Below are 14,479 nucleotides of genomic sequence, written 5' to 3'. Positions count from 1 at the left end.
ACGTCTGGAGGGGCACCGAGTTGTCAAAGGCTACACTACAGACATTTCTCCCCTGTACCTCTGAAGCTACAACAGATGTTTCTGAAGTGACCAAACAACATTGCATCACCAAATTTCCAAACTAAAATTTATGGCGTGTCAAATAATTCTGGCCAGATTCATGAAAAAGAGAGGTGAATTTTGGCACACGGATTAATATACGTGAGACCAAAAAAAAAAGCAGCAAAACTTTCTTCAAAGCTAAAAAGAAAAATATTAAAATTGCCATGCAATTGTTTTGCATTCTTTCCCAGCCTCGCTGCTTGTTGGAATGTCCTCCTAACCACGAAAGGGTCTATCACCTGTTCCCTGGCACATGCAACTCTTCTGGATGTGTCTATGCTGTGATTAATTTTGCCTACAGTCCTTTGAAGTGAGGGCCTTATTTAAGCTCTCCCTTGGAAAGGATGATGTAAAAGGAAGACATGATATTTGCTTACAGTTTTTGCTTAGATTTGTGTTTGCTGTTTCTTAGGTAACTGCAGTGCAGCCACAGACTTACTTATTCACTAAAACACACACACAAACAGTGTTATGACACCTTAAGGGCAACATATTTCTTGTGGCATACACTTTCTTGGACCAGAGCCCACAGCATCATTCAGCACGCAGAGTGCTATCCTCAGTTAGCAGATTGTGCATGGGTACATACACATGTGTACATCTATGGGCACAGAGGCGAAGAATTATAAACATTGGAGCCAAAGGACCGTGAAATGCAAGAGGTAGGGCTGCCATACACCAGTATCCAGCAACCCTAATCTGTGGCATTTCTATAAACACCCCAAATATATACAGTACAAGATTAGTATAAAGACCATTCACAGCAGAAGGAGATGCTTTGACAGGGCCAGCTCCAGGTTTAGGGGGACCGTTGGGCACAGGGTTCCAGTGGGACCCTTGCGCCCTCTTTCCTCCTCAAACCACACTTCCATACTGTCCAACATTTTTATTTCAAAAACCAGGACTCGTGTCCAGAGGTTGGCAACATGAGAACGGGCCTGTTCTGTGGTAGCTCCCTGTTTGTGGTATGAACTCCCCAGCAAGGTTCACCTGCCGCCTTCATTACATATCTTAGGTGCAGGCAAAAATGTTTCTCTTCAGTCAGGTGAACACTGGCTAAGTGCCTGGGATCCCTGGACTCTCACACCACTCAGAGATTGGGCTGATGTGGAAAAACATTCTATTAAAAATAATAAAAATAAATAATATTTCTCTCATACATATTAAATGCCTGAAGAAGCACTTTTTTAAAATAATAATAATAATAATAATAATAATAATAATAATAATAATAATAATAATCTTCCATACCTTCATTTCTATGTTTCATTTCTACATTCTATGTCCTCACTTATATGTTTCCATGGCATAGAAGTGAGGACTTAAAGAAGGGATGAAAGACCAGAATTACTCAGGATTTGTTATGTTTTACTGTCATTTTTGTATTTAAGGGGAAAAAACACTTTTGACAGGTATTCTAGTATTTATACCTTATGACTCATTCCAGCCAGCAGAGAAGAGCTTAAAACACAGAACAAAATTGCCATCTATAATTGAAATGGGCAGCATTACCACTGCAAAGTACTTTTATGTTTCAACTCTATTAGGAGGAAATTAGGGAGATATCCCATCAGTGTTATTGTTTACTTCATAATGAGAACAAGAACATAAAAATATAATCAGCACAAATGCAGAGCAGATCCAGAAACGGATTAAACTGACTGTATCAGAATCTCAGAGTGTAGCTTGTGATCACTGACAAGTTGAGTCCATGCGAAGCTCCTATAAGATGAAGCCCCTGATCCAAATATGTTCCCATGTACAGGAACATATTCTGTTTGTGCTACTGTGTGTAAGGACCTGTACCTTTATACCCTAACCAGCAGATGATCAGCGCTGTCATATCTGACAGTACTAACCAGGTATTCAAAGATGACGGGATCCCAAAAAAACAAGCAACTGGATCTTTCAAAGCTAAGAGCACTGATTGAGCAATAGCCTTTCCCACTGTTTATAACTTTTTAATATGCTTTTTTATTGCATGGTTTTATTGCTGTAAAACCACTTTGATTTCTTCCTTACGACATAGCAGTATATAAATATTTTTATAAATAAAAAATAAACTGAGCTGCATCTAGTTTATCTGCACATCGAAGCCTTCTTCCATTTCTCAATGGATTGGGGTGGATGAGGGCTCATGTGTCAGAGCTGTGTTCCAATGTGGAAAATATGCTAATTTGTATAGAATGGTTAACAAACTTAAAGCTATACAAATACAGCCATGCATTTAATACCTCAGCTAGTCTAGCAGTGAAATGGTCTAGTGTCTTTTGTAGACCACTGTGAGATGGGCACCTGTTAATGAGAGAATACAGTGAGATGTAGTAAAATCCCTAAAAGTGTTTACTATTTTGTGTGCATCCAACTGATGTGTGACCACCAAGGTGCAGGTCAGTTTTGGACCCAAACCTACATTTCCTTTCCTTTCCTTTAAAAAAAAACAAAATGCCCACTTATGGGGCTTAGAAGGTTTAAAAGTACTGAATTTCACAAGGTGATACTTAACAGTACTGCCTTAAAATTCATCAAGGAGGCTAAAGATTTGTTTTTTTGAACCTCAGCTGTAAAAGCAGGCAGAACTGCCTTGAAACTAAAAGCCCATCATCTTGGCAGCATAGCCAACAAAAGATTGAACTTTTGCTTAAATTGATCACCTGATTGATCTCAACTCTATTTTTATCAGCAGTGGATTGGATATCCCTGAGATTCATCAAAAAGCCTTTTCCGGTGCTGGCAACAGCAATGACAACAAAATCATACCATATTTACAGTAAAGAAATGTGACTTGAAGAAAGACACGCCTTGTTTTCTTAGATCATATACCCTATCCTTTGCCCTCAAGGCTTCGCTTCTGTAACACATCGGAGCTCCGAATAGTGTAAATACAAAGTGATACTGGAAAAAACATTGTCAAAACATTTAGACATATGTGATGGTGGCCTTCAGCAGGGGTAAGGATTTTATGGGAGAAACCTTGAAAGATGACACTATCAATAGTTCAGCTGCTGAGTCTAATGCATGTGTTTTTAGAAAGCAAAACCTCTTGCATAGCATGCGCTTGTCCCTTTGCTCTGTTTTGCACAAAGAGTTCAGCTACAATCCTAGAAACATTTACCAGTAAGTTCCATTGGGATTTACCTTTGATTAGCTATGCCTACAATTGTGCTGTCACTGTCAAAAGTATATCATCCTGCAGCACAATTATATGCATTTCTACTCAGAAGTAAGTCCCATTTGGCTCAGGGGGGCTTACTCCCAGGTAAGTGTGTATAGGATTTTAGCCTTGGCCAATAGGTAGCCCAAACATGAAAGCTATGTTTGCAACACAATTCTATGCTGTGTCTCTTCAGAGGCAAGACCCACTGTGTTCACAGTGTGAAAGGTTCACCAGCGCTTTAGAGCAAAAGTCTCCTAACACACATTTATGTGCAATTTTGCCTAATGTGGGGATTTTTGAAAAGCAATTTTGCTATGTTATTTTCACCAATATGTGTGATTTTATGCACACTGCACCACAGTATATTCATTTTTGGTACACTCCGCTGGTCTGGAGAACTCCATTGCAAAATCCAGAGAAGGGCAAACTTTGAAGGATAACTAGCTGGATACAAAAGAGTGGTGGGAGACACCAGCTGGGGAACCCGCAAGGGAAGAAGGCCCAGAGCCAGGGGCTGGTGGTGGGATGGCGATGAGTGGTCAGAGGGAGAAGAGGGAGCAGACTGGTAGGAGGAGGTTTTGGAAGCTGAAGAGGTAACAGCGTTTAGTGAGCAGGAAGAGGCTGTGGCACACAGCAATCCAGAATCAGAGGCAGGAGCAAAGGCTGGAAAGGAGGGGGTGAAGAGGCAGAAATGAGGTAGGCTGCTGAAGAACTCTGGGGGTATCCCCCTCCTGCTGTGACAAGCTCCCCTCCCCTTGATTTCCCAGTACACATCCAGTTTAGCATAGTCATTCTGAACTAAGAGTGCTAGAAGCTGTCACCTAAATGTTCTCTTCTTTTTTAAAAGGGGGAAAAAAACTTCCCTGTACTCCTGACTATGCAAACAAGACAGAAACAGTATTGTTAAGTTGTGGGTGAACATATCAGACGACACAGCAATTCTTCAAACAGCTCTTGTTTATTCACAGGCCAGAACAGAACTGAACTGAACTGAAGGGTTCAGCCAACCTGCTTATATAGAGCTCAACTACAAGGCAACAGTAACAACTTTCTGTAACTATCCAATCACTGAATGTCATTTTCAATTCCTTATTTGCATATGTGGACCTGAGTGAAAACTATCTACAGTATCCCCCTGCAGACCCAGGGTGAGAACTTCAGTACATAACAAGTATGATCCCATGCCTGTTTCGTTGTGCCAGAATGCGGACAAAGCAAAACAAACACCAAGATGACATATGCCATAAATATTTTTAAAGGGGTGGATCTCCATACGTTGTGGGACTCCAGCCCCTATCATCTCCAGCCAACAGGGCTAGTCGTCAAGGATGATGGGAACTGTGGTCCCAGAAGCATGCCTGCCATAGTGAATAAGTCAGATTCAAACTTTGTCATGGGTCTACTCTTAGCGTAGCTGTCTGGATCCAACCAAATATTTCATAACCTAAGCACCCAAAGATTTATACAGTATAGCTAGATGCAGTCTAATCTTAGTTTTGCTAACCTTTGTGATCTGAAGCTCCTAAACGTAACCGTTCACACCCTGTACTCTCTCCATATGGCCTCCTGTCATTGTAACCCTAATTAAGAATTCCTATTTATACAAATTTCCCATTATCCAAACGTTTCAAAAGTCCCTTAAGCACTTCAATAAATGAGATTGTAAAGTGTATAAATGTGCACTGGAAATCTACCTTATCTCTATAACACAGCCACTTATACTCTGAGCCATATCTCTCTGATCATTATGCCTATTTTCTTTCAAGCCTACAGTGTGACAAAATCCACATAATAAGACTAAGGTTATTTTGATGTCACATCGGGCTGTATTATTACAGACTTTTAAGTGATGTGGGCATGATTCACACATCTGTTTTTGAGATAGCGAAGTCTCCACGCAGCAATTTCTAACGCCTCATTTTCATGTGGGGAGCCAAAGCAAAATGCCTTTTCTTCTGAGGTGATATCTTTTGAAAAGTTCAGATGGGCCCTATTTCACACGATCCGCAGCTTCTTCACGCAGAGGTATTTTTCACTCCATAGAACGCACCTGACCATAAGACACACATAGTTTTTAGAGGAGGAAAACAAGAAAAAAAATATTCTTTACGAAACACTGGATGTATGATTTTTGTGGTTCATGCTGTGGCAACAGACATGATATGTGATTTGACGGTGAGTTTGGGGTAGCCCAATGCAAAAATCCTAAGAATCCATGTGGATCTGTCCTTTGTAACCAGGTTTTTGCACCATTGCAGCGCCACAAAACTAGGGATGCATGGTTTTTTTGGGTGCAGGCTGTAGCCATGGACATGCTGTGTGATCTGATGAAGAATTTGGGGTGACCCAATGCAAAAATCCTGAGGATCCATGTGCTTTTACCTCCTCCCTCCCAGGCAGCCTCCTTTATCTCTAGAGTCCTTTATCTCTCTCCCGATCCCTTGCCAATCAGCTGCTCAGCGGCTTTGTTTCAATACCCCCTTCCCTCTTGTTTGCCTTAGTGTCTTTTCCTTAGCTGGAGCAGTTTTCTGCTCCTCCTTTTCTTCTAATTTCTCTCCTCATTGCTTTAATCTTCCTGTCTCGTCTCCTTGCAAGTTTGCTGTCTCTACCTCCCCGCTCCCAGGCAGCCTCCTTTATCGCTAGAGTCCCTTATCTCCCCTCCCAATCGCTTGCTGATCAGCTGATCAGTGGCTTTGTTTCAACACCCCCTTCCCTCTTTCTAAAAAAAAAAAAAAAAAAGTGATTCGGCTCCAGGGACCACACATTCGCTCCATAAGACGCACAGACATTTCCCCATACTTTTTAGAAAGAGAAAAGTGTGTCTTATACAGCGAAAAATTGGGCAAGCTACCGGGTGGATACCCTGGTAGCATTTTTAAAAAATATAAATAAATAAAAAGAATCAAAAGTAGCGTCCAATGAAAATATATTGTTAGCCCTAAATTGATCTGATCTTGATTTGATTTATTATATATCAATGACGCTTTTCATTCAAATGAATCCCAAAGTGGCTTACAAACAATAAAAATACTTCAAAAGCAGCAAGCATTCATTCAATATGATGTTTGGTAACTTGTAAAAAGGTAAAGGTAAAGGTACCCCTGCCCGTACGGGCCAGTTGTGACCGACTCTGGGGTTGCGTGCTCATCTCGCTTAAGAGGCTCGGAGCCAGCGCTGTCCGAAGACACTTCTGGGTCACGTGGCCAGCGTGACGAAGCTGCTCTGGCGAGCCAGCACCAGCGCAGCGCACGGAAACGCCGTTTACCTTCCCGCTATAAAGCGGTACCTATTTATCTACTTGCACTTAGGGGTGCTTTCGAACTGCTAGGTGGGCAGGAGCTGGGACCAAACGACGGGAGCTCACCCCGCCACGGGGATTCGAACCGCCGGCCATACGGTCGGCAAGTCCTAGGCACTGAGGTTTTACCCACAGCGCCACCCGCGTCCCCTTGGTAAGTGGTGAATCAACGTTATTGGGCTGTTTAAATAAATTTAGGGGTATATTATTTTAATCCTCTAGCTCGAAGAAACAAAATACCCCACCTGAAAGTGAGTTGTTCCATGTAGGTAGACACAATGTCATAGACAGATGATGTGGTGTAGCAATGATAAACGTCCTAAGCGTTAGCATTTAAAAAAAGGCTAACCACTGTTTCAAAGGAGTACTATATAAGATTAAGCACATTTAAGCAATTATGTGGGGAACTGTCTTGCTGGTCATGTTCTGTCTTGTTTTTTACTAGGTAGCACACAGAAACGCTTCTGACATTTATGTGCTGTGGAACAGTGGTATTTCTGAGAATTATTTTTATTTTAAAAAAAACGCAGGAAGGCTTTCTTCCGGTAACTATTTTTGGTCAGGTAAAAAAACAACCACTAAAGTGATATGTATAGCCAAAGACTACTGCAATGGGTCTGGTTCCCGCCTTGCAGAAGAATTCTACCATAGAGGCTGTTTAACAGAAGGAGGGGCTGTTAATCTGATGATGCAAGTGAATTCAAGTCTGTTGCAACAAAACAGAGCTTTAAAAAAACACCCCAGCTATATCTGTACTATATTGTATATATGTATGCGTACCTATTTATATGTATACACATGCAGGTATATACCTATTCTCTCTCACACACATCTCTCTCTCTCTCTCACTCACTCACACACACACACAGAGGGGGGGCAAAGTAAAATAGACAAGGTAACGTAAAAGGAGGAAGCTTGCATGCCCCTGTTCAGTGCACAAGTTTCAGTGCACACACAAAGCACTCTTCACAGCGACAAATTAGGAGGAATGGGCACAATTCTGCCCTTTGTACAGGGCTGAGCCCTCAGTATTTGCCAGTTGAGAGCAACATAGAGATTAGATCACAGCATCCCCAAGATCCAACACAACATGGTGTTGTCTGCTTTCTGCAGATGCTGCAAAGCTTCCTTCTCCACATCACTCTTGCTTATTCTCCCCCCAGCTCACTCCAAAAAGCCCCACCCTGGGGCATCTCTGTAAACACAGTTCAAGCTACTGGGCTGCCTGCATCTAAGCTGTAAGTGGAGAACTGCATGGGGGGGCACATGTGGCCCTCCATGCCTCACTCTCTGGCCCTTTGAATGTTCTGTAGGTGCCATGGACTGGCTGGATGCAAAGGAGGGGTGGGAGGCACCAGCTGGGGAACCCCCAAGGGGAGAAGGCCCAGAGCCTGGGAATTAATAGTGGGACAACAATGAGTAGCCAGAGGGAGAAGACTGGGAGAAGGAAGAGGGAACAAGGTTTAGTGAGCAGGGAGTGTCTGTGGCAGACAGTAGTCCAGAAGCAGAGGCTGGAGAGGAGGGAGGCCAGGAGGCAGAGTAGAGACAGGCTGCTAAAGAAGCCAAGGGGGTCTCCACCTTCTGCTGAGACCAGCTCCCTTCCCTGCTGGTCTCCCAGAACCAGAAGCGGTAGAAGAGGGCAGAGCAAGGCGATGAAGTCTCAGATTGCTTGGGGAGGAGGAGACTTAGGCAACCATGAGGAGGTGGGACCTACAGTCCCTACAACTGCCTCATAGGGGCAAGATCTACTGGGATGAGCTGTGCTCACTAGGTCTGGCCTCCTGAGTCAACAGTGCTTCCTTGAAAATGTTAACTTCGCTGATGCCATGTGATTTATTGCAGACCTGCTCCTGACTCCCACCCCTGTCACTAGGCCCATCTCCAGGGCACACCCCTCACCTGCCCTGTTCTGCACCCCCCTCAAGTGCTTTTGCCTGACTGAAGTGTGCCCTTGAGCTGTGACGGTGCCTCATATTTGCTTGGAGAGGGGTGTGTGTAAGAGAGAGAGAGTATGTGTTTAGAAAAGTGCTTATTTATGTATTGTTTTGCTCAGCTGGATTGTCGCCACCTGTCCAGACGTAAGAGACTGCTGTTGATCTGCCTCAGACGCTGTCCCACACAGGGGCATGTGGCCCTTGGAAGATCATCTATGAGGGAATGTGCAGCCCCAGGCTGAAAGGATTTCACACTCCTGTCTAGGCCCAAACCATCTGTGGTGAGGCTGGGAAGCACTTAATAATTAAATTAAAAAAACAATTCCTTTTGTAGATCTATGTCAGTTAGTTCCAAGTCTCCATTAATCTGTTAAGACCGACGTTGCACAAGGTGGTGGCATTTTATTTTATTTTTGTTTTAACGTGCTTTTCTCCCTTTCTCTCTCCACCCCCAACATTTGCCAGCTCCGGAATTCCCTGCTTCTTGCCGGAGATCCTGTTACTCAATGGGGGTATTAAAAAGGCCCGTGGAATGCAGCCGTCTGCATGCTTCCCTGCCATAGTTTGCTCCACACGGTCGTATTTTTGTATTTTGGAAACTGCACATGCAAATAGTGGCAGGAGGCGGCAGGACGAGGGGACCAAAAATACAAAGCAAAGCCTTAGCATATGTTAGGGCCTCTCGGGCTAAAGCGTGGGGGGTGGGAGGCGGGAGAGGCAGACAGAGATCCACCCACCTTCCACATGCTCAGTAATTGTGTTACTCAGCTGTCTTTTCCTTGACTGCCCTTCCGGTTGCTATTGCTCAATAAACACAAGGCCATAAAGATAACGATATATGCTCCACCACAGATAAACAAAATCCTAAATGAATAAATTTGCTAGGCAGTTGACGATTTCATCAAACGCCCATCTATTAAAGCCGTCAAGCAATATAGAGAATAAAATTCAGGGCTGTTCCTTTAAGTGCTGCTTTATTCAGTTGGCTTTATGAAAGGTTTGTTTATGTCTCTTTTTTTTCTTTTCTTTTTTGCAAGGATCCCCACTTCCTACTTTTGAGGTACTTCCTACTTTTTAGGGGGTTGGGCTTGCTGCCCCTTGGGACCCCTTCCAACTCTACAATTCTATGATTCAGTTCTATGATCTCTCTTAAAGCAAGGCTGGGGGCCAACTTGTGACCCTCTGAAGAAGAAGAGTTTGGATTTGATATCCCGCTTTATCGCTACCCGAAGGAGTCTCAAAGCGGCTAACATTCTCCTTTTCCCTTCCTCCCCCACAACAAACACTCTGTGAGGTGAGTGAGGCTGAGAGACTTCAGAGAAGTGTGACTGGCCCAAGGTCACCCAGCAGCTGCATGCGGAGGAGCGGGGAATCGAACCCGGTTCACCAGATTACGAGTCTACCGCTCTTAACCACTACACCACACTGGCTCTCTGGATGTTGCTGGACTACAACTCTCATCATCTTTGACCACTGGCCATGCAGGTAGGGACCAATGGAGTCCAACACCTGGGGGGCCACAGGTTCCTCACCCTTTTGAAAATATTATTGGCCTATTTCGACTTGGTATTTGTTTTCCTTTGTCCTTTTTCACTTGTAAATACCTATTTTTAAAAATTGTGTCAACGCATCACTTTACACAGTTTTCTTACACCTTTCCTCTCTTTCTCTCTCTCTCTCTCTCTTTTGTAAACATCATTTTCAAAGAAGTGGAAAGTTCCCAAATGGCACATTTATACTCTCATAGTGGCCTGAGATTTATAAAGGCTTTAATCTGACACATGCTTCCCAAAAGAAAGCCCCACTGACTTGGTGAGACCTAAATACATCAACAGGATTGTGTTTTAAGTTCATGAATAGCACAGTCCTATGCATTTTTTGTAAATTTATTTATTTGGTTTTTCAGATTAAAATTTTACAGTCACATCCAACATCCAACATAGAAACAAGATTCCAAAGAATCTCCTGGACTTCCCTCCTCCCCTTTGTGGGTCCTATTGTTAATCATTTCCTCCTGCATCTTTTATGATAATCCAAATCTTTTACCTCTCCGTTGTGTCCAAAATTCAGGATTAGAATAACACTTGTATTTTAATGCCTTTTTACTCATACGTACGTCCCACTGTTTGCAGCAGAAGGTCTTATTCTTGAGCAGGCTTCCTCAACCTTGGCCCTCCAGATGTTTTTGGCCTACAACTCCCATGATCCCTAGCTAGCAAGGCCAGTGGTCAGGGATGCTGGGAATTGTAGTCTCAAAACATCTGGAGGGCCGAGGTTGAGGAAGCCTGCTCTTGAGCATATGCAGTAGCAGTTGGGGAAGCACTCACCTGACCTTCCTACACCTGCTTGCATCGCTGCTACTCACTGGGAGGTAGAGGGGAACAGGGTGGCGGGGGCAAGGTCAGCTTGGTGCAAACCAACAGAACCAGTCATCTGTCCTGCCAGCAAGTTTGTGCTGTGTTGACCTCACCACTGCCTCGCCCCCTCTTGACATGGGCAACAGGAGGTCAAGCAGAGGGCTGCCACTCTGCCAACCCCCAGTCTAGCGGGTTTATTTGTGCAGGATTGCAGCCTCACTGAACTCAATGGGGCTACTTCTGAGTGGATGTGTACATGATTGCAGCCAGAGCCACTTAGGGTATGTTCACATCACCACTTATTGTAAATCCAGTGGGCTCCCACTGCTAGTTTTTGAGGCTGCAATCGGTGGGAGAGGACAGAGAAACCAAACCAGTCACACACCTTGGACATCCTCGCCCCCTCTGAGATGTGAAGAATACAGCTCAAATGTGGGGAGGGGGGAAATGACCTTGCTGCATTTTAAGGTGCTAATGTGGACATATTCTTAATACACTAGCCAAGCAACAAAACAGTGGTCTATTTCAGAAACAGACTTCCCTGCACAAATTTAATTGATGCACATAACCTGGTGCAAAATATGTGCATCCACTGCCTGGATCTCCAAATCAAATACTGTGTAAATTTTTTCATGGTGAATTGAGAGCCACATGCCTTGTTTCCAAGATCTCTCAAGGAACTTATATCTCAAGGAACATCAGCCTGTATCGGCCCTGCAATGTGCAAACAGGGATGCTCCTCCCCATCTGTCATGTGAAGCATATGGAACTAAATGTGCGTGCCTGTCTGCTATCTGAGGCCACCGCACATAGCTATGAGCAGTGCATTATCAACCAAGCTGCACTTTACAGAAAATTCACTTTATGGATCAGGGCCATAAACCTCAGCTGTCCTGAGATAGCCACACTGTTGGTACATTATATTCTTGAGGAGGCTTTTAAGAGTTGTTACCTACCCCTCAAAGGTAAAACCCTTTAAGTACTATGCAAACAGTGACTCTTGCGCTGCATACTTCAAGAGAGTGTGTTCCTGAGGTCAAGTTTTCAGAACTCTGTAACATGCACTCTGCTGTTTGGCAACATCTCCCCCTTCTGGATAGAAAAGGTGCACTGTCTGAATCCATCAGTGGATGGATGCAGATTGCAGAAGATCTACAATCTCAAGAAGCAAAGGAGGTTCCCAGTGGTATCGTTCCCACAAAATGAGACTCCAAAGCTGAGCTTTGTGAGCTACCCGATCCTACAGTTCTCTGAGCCATTCATGTCTCAGAAGTGAGGGTTCCGTTTCCATGAATGGAAGGCCTCTGACTCACAGGACCACAATGTGACCCTTTTGAAAGTGCATCTGGCATTTGCATGGGTGCATTTAAGAATGGACACGGTCAGCAAATACAGACAGCAACGGCACTCTCCCCACCACCACCCTCCCGACCTTTCCTTTGAAACCCAGAGTGATATATTATCGATTGTACAGCTCAAAGGATTTTTAATCCATGCTGCGTGAGTCACTGGAAAAGCAACGTCCTAGCAACACAGTTTCTCCTCCTTTGATATCAATTATTACGGCACAAGCTCCTCCTTCTTTCCTGTCCAGAGGGGTTTGTGTGGGCTAAGGAGGCACTGTGCCAAACTGTTCTTTTCCCAGTCGGGGCAACGTGGGCGAGTGTAAATTTAGGCTCTGTACTGATTATACAGCGCTGGAGGCTGCTGTAAACTGGCTTTTGCAGAACTTTTTTTTATTCTTAAACTCTAGCTTTCTTAAGCATGTGAACCCAGTTCTGTGCCTTGGAACCCAACATGCCATTTGAAAGTTATTTCACTGAGTTAATGAGACATTTTCCTCCCAGATAAACCTTGGGGAACTGCACTATAAGACTGAACATTACAAAGCTCCATATTAGAAATTCTGAATATTAAGTAGTATAGAAATACCTCAAATAAATTAGTAAATAAATATTACAAAGCATTGACAGTTTTCCAATAACAACCTAGCACAGGGGTCTCCAACCTTTAAGACAAAAAGAGCCACTTGGACCCGTTTCCGAAGGAAAAAAAACTGGGAGCCGCAAAACTCGTCATTATAAAAATAACTTTTTTGTCACTTTTTAAAATTATTTCTTTGTTTGACCCCTCAGAATTACTCCTCCTCATAGAAATAAACATTAAATTAACAAGTTACCTTTTTTTGTGGGTGTGTTCTTCACTCCCCTTCAAAACAGTGACCAGCGTACATGCCCCCTTTCAATGCAGTGACCAGCGTACATGCCCCTTACAATGTAGTGGGCGGGCGGGCGGGAAGGTGACGTCGGGACGGTGCGTGACTAACGCACGCACCGTCCCCATGCGATGTCACAGCCAGTACAGCGCCCGCCACAGTGGGGAGTGTCGGGGCGCACAATGCGCCTCCTCCCCTCGCTAGTATCCGCCCCGGAGCCGCGGCAAAGGTGTAAAAGAGCCACATGCGGCTCCGGAGCCACGGGTTGCAGATCCCTGACCTAGCATTCATATAAGGGCTTTAGAGAGGACTCATAGTGTTTTGGATATCTTCTCTCAATAATGTACCATTTGGTAATTTATTCAAGCTGCAATCCTTTGTACACTTTTACTCAGGAAGTAACATCACTGAAATATTAGGATTTACTTCCATGTAAAATTGGGTAAGAGCAGGCTGGATATCTTCAGTTCCTGATTTTTTGAAGTGGAAATACCTACCTGAACATATTTCTATTTTCTATACAGTGGTACCTCGGGTTACAGATGCTTCAGGTTACAGACACTTCAGGTTACAGACTCCGCTAACCCAAAAATAGTACCTCGGGTTAAGAACTTTGCTTCAGGATGAGAACAGAAATCGTGCAGTGGTGTCGCGGCGGCAGCAGGATGTCCCATTAGCTAAAGTGGTGCTTCAGGTTAAGAACAGTTTCAGGTTAAGAACGAAATAAAAAAATTCCTTCCAGTAGCACCTTAAAGACCAACTAAGTTAGTTCTTGGTATGAGCTTTCGTGTGCATGCACACTTCTTCAGATACACTGAAACAGAAGTTGCCAGATCCGTCTAAGGTTAAGAACGGACCTCCAGAACGAATTAAGTTCTTAACCCGAGGTACCACTGTACAGTGGTACCCCGCAAGACGAACGCCTCGCAAGACGGAAAACCCGCTAGACGAAAGGGTTTTCCATTTTGGAGGCGCTTCGCAAAACGAATTTCCCTATGGGCTTGCTTCGCAAGACGAAAGCACATAGGGAAATCTCCGGGACAGCGGGGAAGTGCAGCGCGTCTTCCCCGCTGTCCTCGGACCTCCTCCGAAGCCTGGCAGCGGGGCGGGGACACCTCTTTCTGCCGCCAGGCTTCGGAAGGATGCTCCGAAGCTAAAGAAGCTAAAGCAGCCTGCCGCGATCCTCTCCTGGCTGGAGAAGTGACGCGCGCCTATGGCAGGAGCCTCCATAGGCGCGCGTCACTTCTCCAGCCGGGAGAGGGTCGCGGGGGGCTGGTTTAGCCCCGCGCGCGCTCTCCCGGCTGGAGAGGTGACGGGCGCCTATGGAGGTTCCTGCCATAGGCGCGCGTCACTTCTCCAGCCGGGAGAGGGTCGCGGGGGGTTTCTTTAGCCTCGCGCGCGCTCTCCCGGCTGGAG

This window comes from Podarcis liolepis (assembly GCF_965112155.1).
Source record: "Podarcis liolepis genome assembly, chromosome: 11".
NCBI lineage: Eukaryota > Metazoa > Chordata > Lepidosauria > Squamata > Lacertidae > Podarcis > Podarcis liolepis.
This window is presented reverse-complemented; position numbering follows the sequence as displayed.